This window comes from Phyllostomus discolor, chromosome 1 (genome assembly GCF_004126475.2).
Source record: "Phyllostomus discolor isolate MPI-MPIP mPhyDis1 chromosome 1, mPhyDis1.pri.v3, whole genome shotgun sequence".
Classification (NCBI taxonomy): domain Eukaryota; kingdom Metazoa; phylum Chordata; class Mammalia; order Chiroptera; family Phyllostomidae; genus Phyllostomus; species Phyllostomus discolor.
The window spans coordinates 54,557,652-54,570,231 of record NC_040903.2 but is presented as its reverse complement, the minus strand read 5'-3'; the positions used below and the strand labels follow the sequence as shown (position 1 = coordinate 54,570,231).

At 40.2% G+C, this 12,580-nt stretch overlaps 1 protein-coding gene across 3 annotated transcripts in view; it reads right to left on the bottom strand.

The window, feature by feature from the left end:
- Nucleotides 1–12,580, bottom strand: part of ZNF438 (zinc finger protein 438) — a 170,434-nt gene that overhangs the window by 80,768 nt on the left and 77,086 nt on the right. For 2 of the 3 annotated variants that reach the window (XM_036022658.1, XM_028507951.2), the window contains one exon: nucleotides 8,004–8,085. The exons of the other annotated variant lie outside the window; for it this stretch is intronic. The gene's annotated coding sequence lies outside the window, so the exon portion shown is untranslated. The remainder of the gene's footprint in view (nucleotides 1–8,003; nucleotides 8,086–12,580) is intronic. 3 annotated transcript variants of the gene reach the window in all.

Sequence of the window (12,580 nt, the reverse complement as noted above, 5' to 3'; positions counted from 1 at the left end):
TCAGAGCTCTCAGTCTGTATTAAAACTCAAAGCATATGGCTATCCTACATAAAGCTTATACAGAAATATGAAATAAGTTAGCTCAAAGTAACTGCTCCCTTAGGACAAAGAGTATGATTTAAATTCAAAGAATTATTCAGCTTGAATCTCTGATCCAGAGACTGGAAACCAGGGTAATTTCAACCCCAGGATTTATGGGAAGGAGGCAGATGATGATAATAATGATGATATAATAATAATAATAATAATAATATACTTTTGGACTATAAGATATACCTCCCACCAATTTGGGAAGAATATGATTGTTAATGCTGCTGTTGAGTTCTGTTTACATTTACATTGGTGAAATATAATGTTAATTATGTTATTAAATATTTTATCACATTTTTTGCTCCAAATTTTTTCCCCCTATCTTCCTCCTCTAAAACTTAGGTGCGTCTTATGGTCCGGAAAATATGGTAGTTCTGAGGAAACAGGCAGGAATGCTTGGAGATCATGTGTTCTTTGGAGGCTCTCCCTGGAGCGACTTCCTCGTTATTCCCCACCGGCCACTGTGCTGGCCAACCCAAGGGTCAGTCTCTGAGCTGCCGGGTTTGAAGTCTCACCTGCACAGAGAGCCTGGGCAGCTAATCTAAAAGAGTGAGGAAGTCAGCCATTTTACATGTATTGCAATTGTTTTATTTTCATTAAAAAGTAAATCCCATTAAATTTCAGTCTCTCCCTCTTTTTTCATTGGTTCTTTTTATGCATCATTTCTATCTCCTGTTCGTAGCTTGTTCATGGTTTCACAAAGCTATCTTAAATAATAGTTTTTTGGCACTGTTACTCCTTGTATGTATAAAAATTGTGTATGAGTAGCAGCTAGTAATAATAATGATAATAACAGTTCAGTTAACTGAGCACTCAGTATGTGCTACACATAGTCAGTGCTTTATCTGTATTAACTCGTTTTGTCCTTACTTCAGCCCCATGAGGTAGGTGCCATTATCTTCATTTTACAGATGAGGGCCTGGAGGAACTGAGAGGGGTAAGCAGCTTACCCAAAATTACACAGCAAATTAGCTATAAATATGAATCCAGGCACTCTGCTCTTAAACCACTATTCTGCACTCCACAATGAAATCTGCCATCTATTATGAGTTGTTGTGTTCCCCAAAATATTCTGTAAACTTATTTGGAAATAGGGACTTTGTAAATGTAATTGGATTAAGGTAGGGCAATCCTCGTTAGGGTGGGCCCTAATGCAGTACGGCTGCTTTCCGTGTAAGCAGAGGGAGTTGGACACAGAGGGCAGACAGCCAAGGGAATTTGGAGGCAGAGACTGGAGTTGTGCTGCCACAAACCAAGGCCATCTAGGGCTACCTGACACTGGAAACGGCAGGGAGGATCGTCCCCTAGAGGCCTCTGAGGGAGCATGGCCGTGCCAACACCTTGATTTCAGGCTTCTGGCTTCTAGAACAGTGAGAGAATACATTTCTGTTGTTTTGATAGCCCTAGGAAACGAACACTTCTTTTCACTTATACTGAAATACATCATCCTATCAACCTATTATTTCCAATTTTAACACAGATGGCAGTATATGTAACATTCAACTTTCCTCTTAATTCTATTTGAAGAAAAGCAGCAGCTGGGATGGGACCGTGAGCAATGAAAAGCAGCTTCCACTCCCTTCTACCTGACTACTGACCCATGGCAAGGTAGGCCTGAAGTTGCTAGATCTTACTTTTCAAGAGAACCCAGAGACCTGGATTTGTACCTTAAATCAGTTAACAACAAATTACATCAGTAACTAGTTAAAGTAACACTAATGAGTAATTCATGAATAAAACAAACATTGTACAAACAAACATGACCTGTCTATAAGACCAAATCTGGCCACAATCTCCACACTGTGTGTTTTCTTTGCTTTCCATGTCTCCTCCCCTTCTTTTCACTGGGCCAGGCCCCAGCTGAAGTCATTATCCACCCACCAGACCCAGGAAGCAGGCCCAGCGCTGGCCCTGGGAGCCACATGGAAAACAGCTCCTGAGGATGAGGGAACCCACTCTGGGATGTACTCAGTATGGCAGGTGCAGAAAAGTCCTACACACTCAGGAATCCAAGACTGAACAGGTGCACACTTCTGGATTCATATCTGAAGCTGATACCACTCCTCTACTGTGTCAACTGGTCTTCCTAAGGCATTTGTCTTTGCCAGTCCGAAGTATAAGAGACTTAGAGCTTTCATCGGGTAACAGTTTTAGATTGGTTTAGGACATGATATTGGTACTTCCCAGGCTCACTGCCGCTTCATTCATAGTACTGTCCTAATATGAAGAGTTCCCTAATTTCTTATATGTATACTTAAAGAAGTGTAAATGGATTACAATAACTATAGCTGTCTTTCAGTCTTCACCATCCTATAATCCTATAAAAGTTGCCAGGACACTGGAAACATTTTGAAAAGCAGTTTTGTGTGCAAAAGAGTTTTATATAATGTGACCTTATTACTCAGGCTTGTAAAAAAATTCAAAAATATAAAGAATTTTTTTGAGAATGTTAACATAAACTCTAGTCCATTAAGTCTATTGCTATTACCATGTTTTTCAGACCATAAGACGCACCTAGGTTTTAGAGGAGGAAAGTAGGGAAAAAAATTTGAAGCAAAAAATGTGGTAAAATATTTAATAACATAAATAACATAATATTTCACCAATGTAAACATAAACAGACCTCAACAGCAGCATTAACAACCATTATTCCTCTAAAATTTGGGGGGGAAAGGTGCATCTTAAAGTCCAAAATATACAGTAAGTAGTCTCAGAATCATCTTGGTTCTCATTGGCTATGAACATTTCTTCAGAGTTCAGACCTATTTGATATGGTATAAAGACTAATGATCGTTTCTGGTAAGCAAAAGGAAGTAACTGATATGTTGCCAGGACAATCTGCTACATTGAGATATTAAATTCACTGATGTGGTCTGGCACACCATGGTGTTTGGACTTGCAAAACTGACAAGTATTACTTTGGAAAGTCTGTAGAGCAATGCTAAGAGGTGAAATACCACACAATCTGTACAAGTCATCAAATTTCATGTTTTGCTTTGGTTTTTTAATATTTTTTTGCTTGAATTAAAAATCTCTCAATCTTCCTTTGGTTTTTATACCTGTAATATCACACTGAAATTCGCTAGCTTATTATTCTTATAACAATCCCAAATGGCCAGCGACACAGAGTTTACCCCTATATGACAGATGAGGAAACTAAAGCTGAGAGCTTTAAATGACTGATCGACATGGTTAGTGACAGACAGAGAGCTTGTCCTCAATGCCCCTGATTCTGAGTTTGCTGATCTTTTCCCAACGAATAAAAGTCACACAGACTTCTGAGACCAGGCTGTTTAGAGAGTCAGATAGACCTGGGACCGAAACCAACTTCTACTTAGTTTCGACGTCAGATAAATTTTTAAACCTCTCTAAACCTCAAATTGGTTGTGGGTAAAATGGAGTTAAAATGGTAAAAATACATGTAAAGAACACAGCACGGAGAGGACACCTGACAAATGTAGTTCTCACTCCTCCCTTTCTCCTACAGGACCCCTCAAATCTCAGCAGACCACCCATTCTCTGGTTGAACACCTAGATGATCAGTGAAACCTAAGTAGCTACAGAAAAGTAACTCAAGGGAGATGGGGTATTAATAAGACAACAAACTCATGATCACGGGCGAAGAGGACCACACGGAAATTGTTGTCATGTGTGTAGCACTGCAGAGTAGCCAAAGAGGGGTTCTTTCAAAAAAAAATTCCATGTCAAGTCAAGTCTTTTTGAAAAGGATCAAACCACTCCTTGAACTTATTCTCTGCCAGCTCATAAATATGGCTCACTGTTTTCAAACCATAACATATTCAAAACACACTGAAGAGGTATAAAACATTTCCAGCCAGTGGCAAGGTTTGAGACTCCTGAGTGGGCGTGCCCTAGCAGCTGCCTTACCCCACACTGGCCTGAACAGTCCCCAGCATTGTCCAAACTTGTCAGCAACACAAGAAAAGTTTCAATCAGACTCCTTTAAATCTCCTCTCTGCTGGGGGCACTCAGGGACAGACACTAGCAGGGAATGGACAGGGGCCTGGGGCCACACCGGCAGCCACTGGGGGCGGAACAGAAGCGGAAGCTCAGAGGAAGCGCAGTCACTGTTGTCAGGAGGCATGCATGGGTCTGCTGCCAAAAAACTAAGCAATTATCAAATTTGATGCTAAAAATATTAAAATACAGAGCATAATTTAGATTATTTCTTCAAATTTTGACCAAATGCTATAGAGTTATGTGCCAATAACTATCTTATATATGTGGCTCCAGTTCTTGGCACCATCCTGCAGAGCTGAGGTTATGTCACTGCATATGTGGGTGGTTTAAATGCTTTATAATGATTATGTTAAAGGTCATATTCCTCGTACACATAACTTCACTTACTATTATGAGTTAGACATGTACATAAGTAGACAATGGTTTCCTTCCATTAAATGCAACTGGCTGAAATTACTGTTTAAGTTGCCAGGTTGTAAGAGAAAAAAGATCACAATAATGAGGGTGAAGCTTTATAATCAGTTTATAAAACAAATCATACCAAGGACAACGCTGACATCATCAACTCCCACACATCTAAGGACACTTAAAAATGTTACCATCTCTTTTTTCCCCACCACCACTGCTCTATTTCAAGCTGTTTCTTATTTCTCTTCCATTCATAAGCTGTGGACAATCATTTATCTTGGCACACAGCAATCTGGTCATGTCACCCAACTCAGAAACCTCTGAGGGCTTCCCACTCCTGAGAGACAGAGCCCCAGCTCCTCAGCAAGGCATTCACGGCTCTCCTAAATCTGGCCCATCCTTCTAAGTCGGGGATCCTCAGTCACTAGGGGAGCTCTAAAAGAAAACAGGCTTATGTCTCTTAGCCCAGAAATTCTATTTATTAGTTCTGGGGAAAGATCCAGAGACTTGTATTTTTAAAAATATCTACGGGTAACTCTTATTTGTTGCTGAGCTTGAACCACTGGTGTAATTTTCCCACCTACTTTGCACCCAACATGGACTAAGCTTTCTGTTGCAGCCAGTACTGCTTCTTTGTTTGTTTGTCTGTCTGTTTGTTTGTTTTTGCTTCTCTAGTCCTCTCTTCATGCTGTTAGTCCAACCTGGAATATAAGTTCCTCTCCCAGCTCTTTATTTAAATCTTCACTATTCCTCTAAGGCAGCAATTTTCAAACTTTTTCATCTCATGGCACACATAAACTAATTACTAAACTTCTGTGGCACATCAAAAATTATATTTTTTTGCTGATCTGACAAAAATGGGTAAAATTTTGATTGATTCACACTAGATGTCTATTGTGTTGACTGTTGTCATTTTTAAATTGGGCAATCTAAGGGAAAAGAGGCCAGTGCTCCTGACTAGACAGTTGGGGATTTCATGTTTTACAAATTCCCGGACACACTGGTTGAACACTGGTGCTCTGAGACTGACTGAAGTCCCACCAGTACCTTTAGAACCAGGGTGAAATGTAAGGATACTGCCACTCTGACACTCCTAGGGCATTTGTTATCCTCATGAAGCATTTTATGGCAATTAATAGCATATTGTTTGAACTCTGTTTCTTTCATACTTACTCCTTGTATTTCAGGATCCTGGAGGAAAAGCAAACTTTTCGTAACACTATGGCTCTCTTTCCCTAGCCCCTAGCATCTACAATGGCATTAAGCATAAGTAGACTTTCACTCTTGTGCTCAAAGCTTAGGATGACTGAACACACTCGGGCACAGCCTGACAAAGTAAACTGTCAACCTCCGGGCTTGTTTATGCACACACTGATGTGTTTTCATGGGATATGTCACTATGCCTGTGTAGAAACAAAGAAATGATAATCACTTGTTCACAAAAACTGATGTGATGTTAGATATAAGGTTGATACCAATAAAATTGTGTTTTTCCTGTAGATAGAAATATTTTCTATGTTCATACATGGTGGGCAAAAGCAGGTTTACAGTTGTTCATATGGGGGAATATACCAGAATAACAATAAAAGAATAACTGTCTTGTGTACTCATAACTGTAAACCCGCTTTTGCCCACCCCTCTATATTCAATTCCCGTAAGTTTGCAGACCAACAGAAAGGGGAACTTAGTAAAACAATTCCTAAACTGTCAATTACCTGACTTAAAAATCACCCACCCACATGCCAGGACAGCTGAAGCCCTGCTTGCCATCTTAATCTATTCTGGGGAGAATCAGAAGAACAAGTGTCCCCTTGCCCTCAATTTAAAAGATGCAAAAGTATCAGCCAACTACAGGTAAATGTCACTTATGCAAATACTGGAAACTGTAAAGCTATTGGTGCGAGAGTATCAAATATGTTAGGCCACTGCTGGAAACACAGTTCACGCCCCCCTGCTGCTCACGCTGCCCAGAAAGTGGACCCTAGGGTGTGGGGGACGTGTTTCCACGTCCAAAATGTAGAATTTCTCTGCAAAACAGTGTTAACATGGTGACTATCTGTAGTTAAATCAGCACTGGTACTTATGAGTTAAACAGTCTTGGGAAGATGGCTGAGAACTTAAGCACTATTTATAACATTATTTTTGTGGAAAAACGCTTTCTGCATTCCAAACAACAGAATTAGACATGAACGTCTGGAATAGGGTTTATTTCTTAGGTTGGGAACTGAGTGTATCTTGTTAATTACACTACAGGCAGCATTTTCTAGGATAAAATGCAGAAGGAATGTCTGCCAGGAGCGCATAACGGGAATGAATGGTTGCCATGAATTGGAGCCATGTGTGTCTACAAGGCTGAAAAATGGCTGGCATGATGGGAGAAAAATCCAGACACATTCTTAATTTACTAAACAAATATTTACTAAACTCTGTTAAGGGCTATGCTGAAGGCTGTGAGAGGTGGAAATAAGTCAGATAAGAGGTTTGATTTTACAGTCCTTACAACGTAGTTGGTGAGATAAGATAGACAAACATAAGTAATAAAACTACATGATAAAATGTGCTATCTTAGTGACAAAAACAAAATATTAGATGAGGTAGCAGATGGCAAACTAATGCTTCCAGCTGAAGCAATCAGGGAAAGCTTCATGGAGGAGTTGGCACCTGGGCTGAGTCTTGAGAACTTGCACAAGATTTCAACTAGCAGAGGAAACGATTAGGGAAGAAAAACAGGGAACATCATAGAAAAACATTAAGAAAGAACAGTACAAATCAAGACACAGATAGGAAAAACAGTGAGAATTTAAAACATAGGAAAGCCTCCAGTTGGTGAAAGTGGGGATATTTTCAGGAGCTTGGTAGAGGGCTTTGAGTGCCAGGCAACAGAGCATGGGCCCTGCCCCACAGTGAGTAGGAGCCATCAAAGGGCTTTAACATTATTGCAGTGGTTCTATACACAGACCCATCTGGCAGCAGAATATGGAGCGAGAATGAAGACAAAAGACCATTAGGAAATAGTTCTAAGAGTTGAGGTTGGTTAGGATGACTTTTCAAAGATAGGTTTTTAAATAAATACTTATACCTTTAAGATTCAAGTGTCATTTAACTGCAAAATATCTCCCTTTAATGATCAAGAAGGCATAAATCATTCAGAAAAGCCAGATAAAGACTTAAACTGAAAAACAAAATATTACCTACAATGCAAAAAACCCTTTAAAAACATGAGTTTGGCACATAGTCAGGACTATGATGACTAGAACTGATACAAAATAAAAGATTATTCTGAGGTGTTAGTCTCATTTTAAATATAATACCACAAGTTTAAACATTATATTTTAATAAGCACATGAAATGTAATAAAAGTAATTGTTCCACTATTTTCTAACATGTGTGATTCAACATACAAGGGGAAGCTAAGATATTCTGAGAAATTTGAGAGTTGAGAAAGAGTCAGAGGTAGTGGACTTAATTCTTTGCATTTTAAATCAATCTTAAGTTGGTGCTGAGATGGATAAAATGAAACTTACTTGAATGAAGTAATCTGAGTTAGCAAATGTCTTCTAACAGTCAAATTTTCAGTTTTCAAAAAGACATGGTATTCATCTTTACCTGAAAACAAATTTAATGGGAGTAATGAAATGGAAATAATTGATAAGTAGCTTATAGAAGTCAATTAGATGATTATATTTTAAAGATCATAAAAGAGTTATATAAAGTCCTATAAAAATTAAAGCACTTATACTATGTATGTTAAAGGCCTAAGATAAAAATCTCAAACTGTGCTCAAAGACTTCTAAAATAGGAGATATAATACATTCCATTCATATATTTTGTTAATTTCTTAAAGGTTCTGGAAAATATATTATTATTTAGCCTGATTATATTAAATTATATATTTAAAATTTAGCCAACAATCAAGCCCTATTCAGTATCAGAACAGGGGAGTATTAGAACAATTTGAATAAGAGATGGTTTCTGTCCCTAAGACAAGTACAAACCACCAGAGGAGACAGGAAAACATGGATAACTCTGTATTGAGTGCTACAAGCTGTAAAGGTGCTGTGGGGTTCTGGAGAGGGTTGATGACTACATGGAATATACAGGAAGGCTCTGTGTTATGGACTGAATTGTGCTCCCCCCACCTCAAAATCAGGTGTTGACACCCTCATCCCCAATGCCTCAGAACATGACTGTGTTCGGAGATAAGGCCCCTAAAGAGGTGACTAAGTTAAGATGAGGCCCCTATGGTGGGCAGTAATCCAATGTGACTGATGTCCTTATAAGAAGAGATTAGGACACACAGAGAGACACAGGGGGAGGGGTGCACACAGAGAGGAAAGACCACATGAGGACACAACAAGAAGGCGAGTATCTGCAAGCCAAGGAGAGAGTCTAAAACCAAACCAAACCTGGGGACATCTTGATCTTGGACTCCTAGCTTCCAAAACTGAGCAAACAGATCCTAGCAAACTAACATGTTCTATAAAGGTAAATTTAAATAGAGCTTCAAGAAGTAGGACTATTAACAAGGAGAACCAAGTTAGGTTTGGAAACAGCATTCCAGGAAGAAATAAAAGTTCCTTTATTGTATATAAGTGGCCACAATGTACAGCATGAGTTCAGAATAGTCAATGCACTTCTATAGTAAGAGTGCAGTTTGGGGGTAAGGAGGAGAAAAGTAAAAAGAGGAGGAGGGAGGGAGGGAGAGAAGGAATGAGGGAGGGACCAGAGGGAAGGAGGGTGGGATGAGAAGCAACAGACAGGTAAGGACTGGAATTTGGGGTGGCGTAAGAGCGGTTGAATACTACATTCAGTACAAGGGGTTCTATTTTGTACGTAAAAGGAGGCATCAAGGATTTTTCAGTAGAAAACATGTTTGAATTTGTATTTCACAAAGATGGGTCTGGTTTTTGAGTATGAGTTACTATGAGTAGAACCACAAGGGACAGTGAGACCTTTTTGCTACTGCAGTAGTCAAGAAGAAACGAGAGCAACTGCAACGAAAGCAAAAAGTTAAAGACTCACTGAAGATGTGCTTGCAGATGAGAACCAGAGAACCATTACCTTAAGAAATCAACCAATCCAAAGACTCGCCCTACTCCTCTCTTACCTTGGAACTCCAGAGCCCAACCTATAATCAAGAAAAACCTAAACTCATTTCCTCAAAGGAGGCACCACTTCACAATCATCTATGTGGTCTCTCTCGCTCCAGCACATCAACGGAACAGTGTGCTTATCTCCTGTAATATTATTTATTTATTTATTTATTTATTTATTTATTTATTTATTTATTTATTTATTTGAGAAGGGGACTCTCCACAAAAGACTGATGTCAATCAGTGAAGTCAAGAAAGAAGGGCAAAAGGAGGGAGAGCCCGGCTGGCCTTTTCGGAGCAGGAGGAGGACTCAGAACTTAACAGTTACTGGGAGCCTCAGAAAAAAACTTTAGAAAGGCAATGAAAGAGAACAACATTTCCAATAATTGGGGGGGTTAAAGAAAAAGGAGAAATGGAACTAACTAGTCACTTTAACTCTTCTCAGGAGCCTCGCATGGTGTGAAAGCGATGCTGAATCCTTAACAGTACAGTCCAACCTTGGTTCTTGAACATCTCCCATCTCAAGTAGGTTCTCAACCAAGCTGTTCATAGGAAAGCTCTCTTGGTTGTCAAATAAAACTTCACTTCTCGACCTGACAACCCTTTCATGCTGATACTGTGTGACCAGTCACCCGTCTCTCGGGTGACAAAGGAGAGAAGGCACAAGTATGAGTCAATCTACCAATAAACCTTGTGTTGTTAACAGCTCAGGAAATTGTGCTATGGGTATTTTTGTGGTTTTCTTTTGCTTTTGTTGCTTATTATTATTAAATATGTACAGAAAGTCACTATGGGTCCTAAGAAGGTTAGTGGTAGCAGCAAAGTGAAAAGGAAAGTTGTGAGAACAACAACAGAGCTTTAAAAATAATTGCAAAGTATGACAGACGGGTTCACAGGTCTGATCTGCCTAGAGTGTGGCACGGTGAAATCAATGACTGGCACAATTTTAAAACATAAAGGGGCCATCAATAGTACTGATGTTGCTAAGGGTGTGAAGGTGCTCACAAAACAACCAAAGGCAATAGAAGAGGTAGAAAAATTGATTTGGAAAAACAAAAAGCAGATGGCTGGCGGTAGCATTTTGGAGGCAATCATATGTGAAAAGGCAAAGATGCTGCACACTGACCTCCTGACAGACAGACACGCCTGGAATGAGTGCTGAAAGTGACTCGCTTAAGGCTCGTAGGGGCTGGTTCAACACATTTATGAAGTGGCATTCACAGTGTAGTGAGGCGTGGGGTGGCTGCCAGTTCTAACAAAGGAGCTGCTGATAATTTCATGATAGAATTTCAAGAATGCATAGAGGCTGAGGGAATTTTTTTGCCCCCAACAAGTGTTCAATTGTGATGAGACAGGTGTTTCTTGGAGGAAAATGCCAAAGAGAACCCACATCACACAGGAAGAGCAGTCACTACCAGGATACAAGCCAATAAAGGACAGGCTGACATAATTGTTGAGTGGGAATGCGAGTGAGAACTTTAAATCGAAGCCTCTACTTGTCTACCATTCTGAAAACCTGAGAGTTTTCAAGAAAAATAATGTCATGAAAAACAAGTTTAATGTGATATGAGGGCTAATAGTAATGAATTCATGCAGTGTTTGCCCCAAATGTGAAGAAATGCCTCTGGGAAAAGCAATCACCACACAGGGCACTTCTTGTAAATGGACGATGCTCCTGCCCACCCTGCAGCCCTGGAGGCCCAGTTGGTGGAGGAGTGGAGCCTCATCACTGTTCGGTTTTTGCCCTTAACACAACTCCTCTCAGCCAGCCCCTGCACCAGCAGGTCATTTCTAATTTTAAGAAACTACACAAATGTACTGTTGGAGAGGTGTTTTGAGGTGACCTCTGAAAGTAATTTAACCCTCAGGGAGTTCCAGAAGGAAGGAACATTTTACTATCCTCCCGTGCTTGAGGAGCACAGACAAAGCATGGGGGAAGCGTCTTCCAGGAGCATGCAATCAGCCTGGAAGAAACTGTGGCCTGAGTCTGTCGCTGACACCTGGGGGCTTTAAGGATGAGCCTGTGCCTGCTGTGGAGGACGCTGGGTCCATGGGCAAGTCCATGGGCCCGGACGCGGACGGTGATGGCGGGGAGGCGTTGGTGGAGGATCCCACACTGAGCTGACCACCGAGGAACTCCAAGACCTTCAGAGGGGGCAGCAACAAACGGCAGCTGGGGAGCCTTCTTCGGAGGCGGAGGAAAGGGAGAATATTCCTACTTCACTATCAAGGAAATGCTTGGGAAATGGGGAAAACGCGAAGTTTTATTGAGGAATATCACCCTGGCAAAGAAGTAGCAGACCGTGGGATAAACTTGTCCAGTGATAACAGTGTTTCACTTCAAGCAAGTGATAAAACTCAGGCACAAATAAACATCGCTGGATAGGTTTTCAGTGAGACAGAGGCCGAGTGAGCCTGAGGCAAGGTCTAGTGGAGGAAAAGGACAGGAGAGAGGAAGAGCCCCAGAGGAACAGCGACCTGATGTTTTTATGAAAGGGGCTCCCCTTCCAAACCACATCACCCCTCCACCCTCCTCTCCATCTGCACTCATCGGCAGCTCTCAACACTAAAGGTAAGTTCAAGTGTGCATGTAAATTTTCTTTTTTTATTGTACATTTCATTTCCTTTCTGTTAAATTTTCACGTACACTTCATGTTCTTTTTGTTTTAGAGTGTTTATAGATTTAGCAGTACATTAGACATGTACTGTATATAAGAAAGGTTAAAATAGGGAATCATTTGGGGATATGGAATAAATTAATTCCACTTACATTATTTCTAATGGGAAAAAATTATTTGCTTTTTGAACAAATTGCTTCTTGAACAGACTTCCAAAATAAATTAAGTTCAAAGACCAAGGTTCCACTATACTTTAAAAAAATTTTTTTAATACCAGTAAAATGGAGGTATACAAAGGGATATTGATAAATAATGAACCAGATTCAAGAGAAGATGAGAACAAGAATCCTCGTAGAATTAACCATATTAAAGAGGAGAAACAGTCTCTGT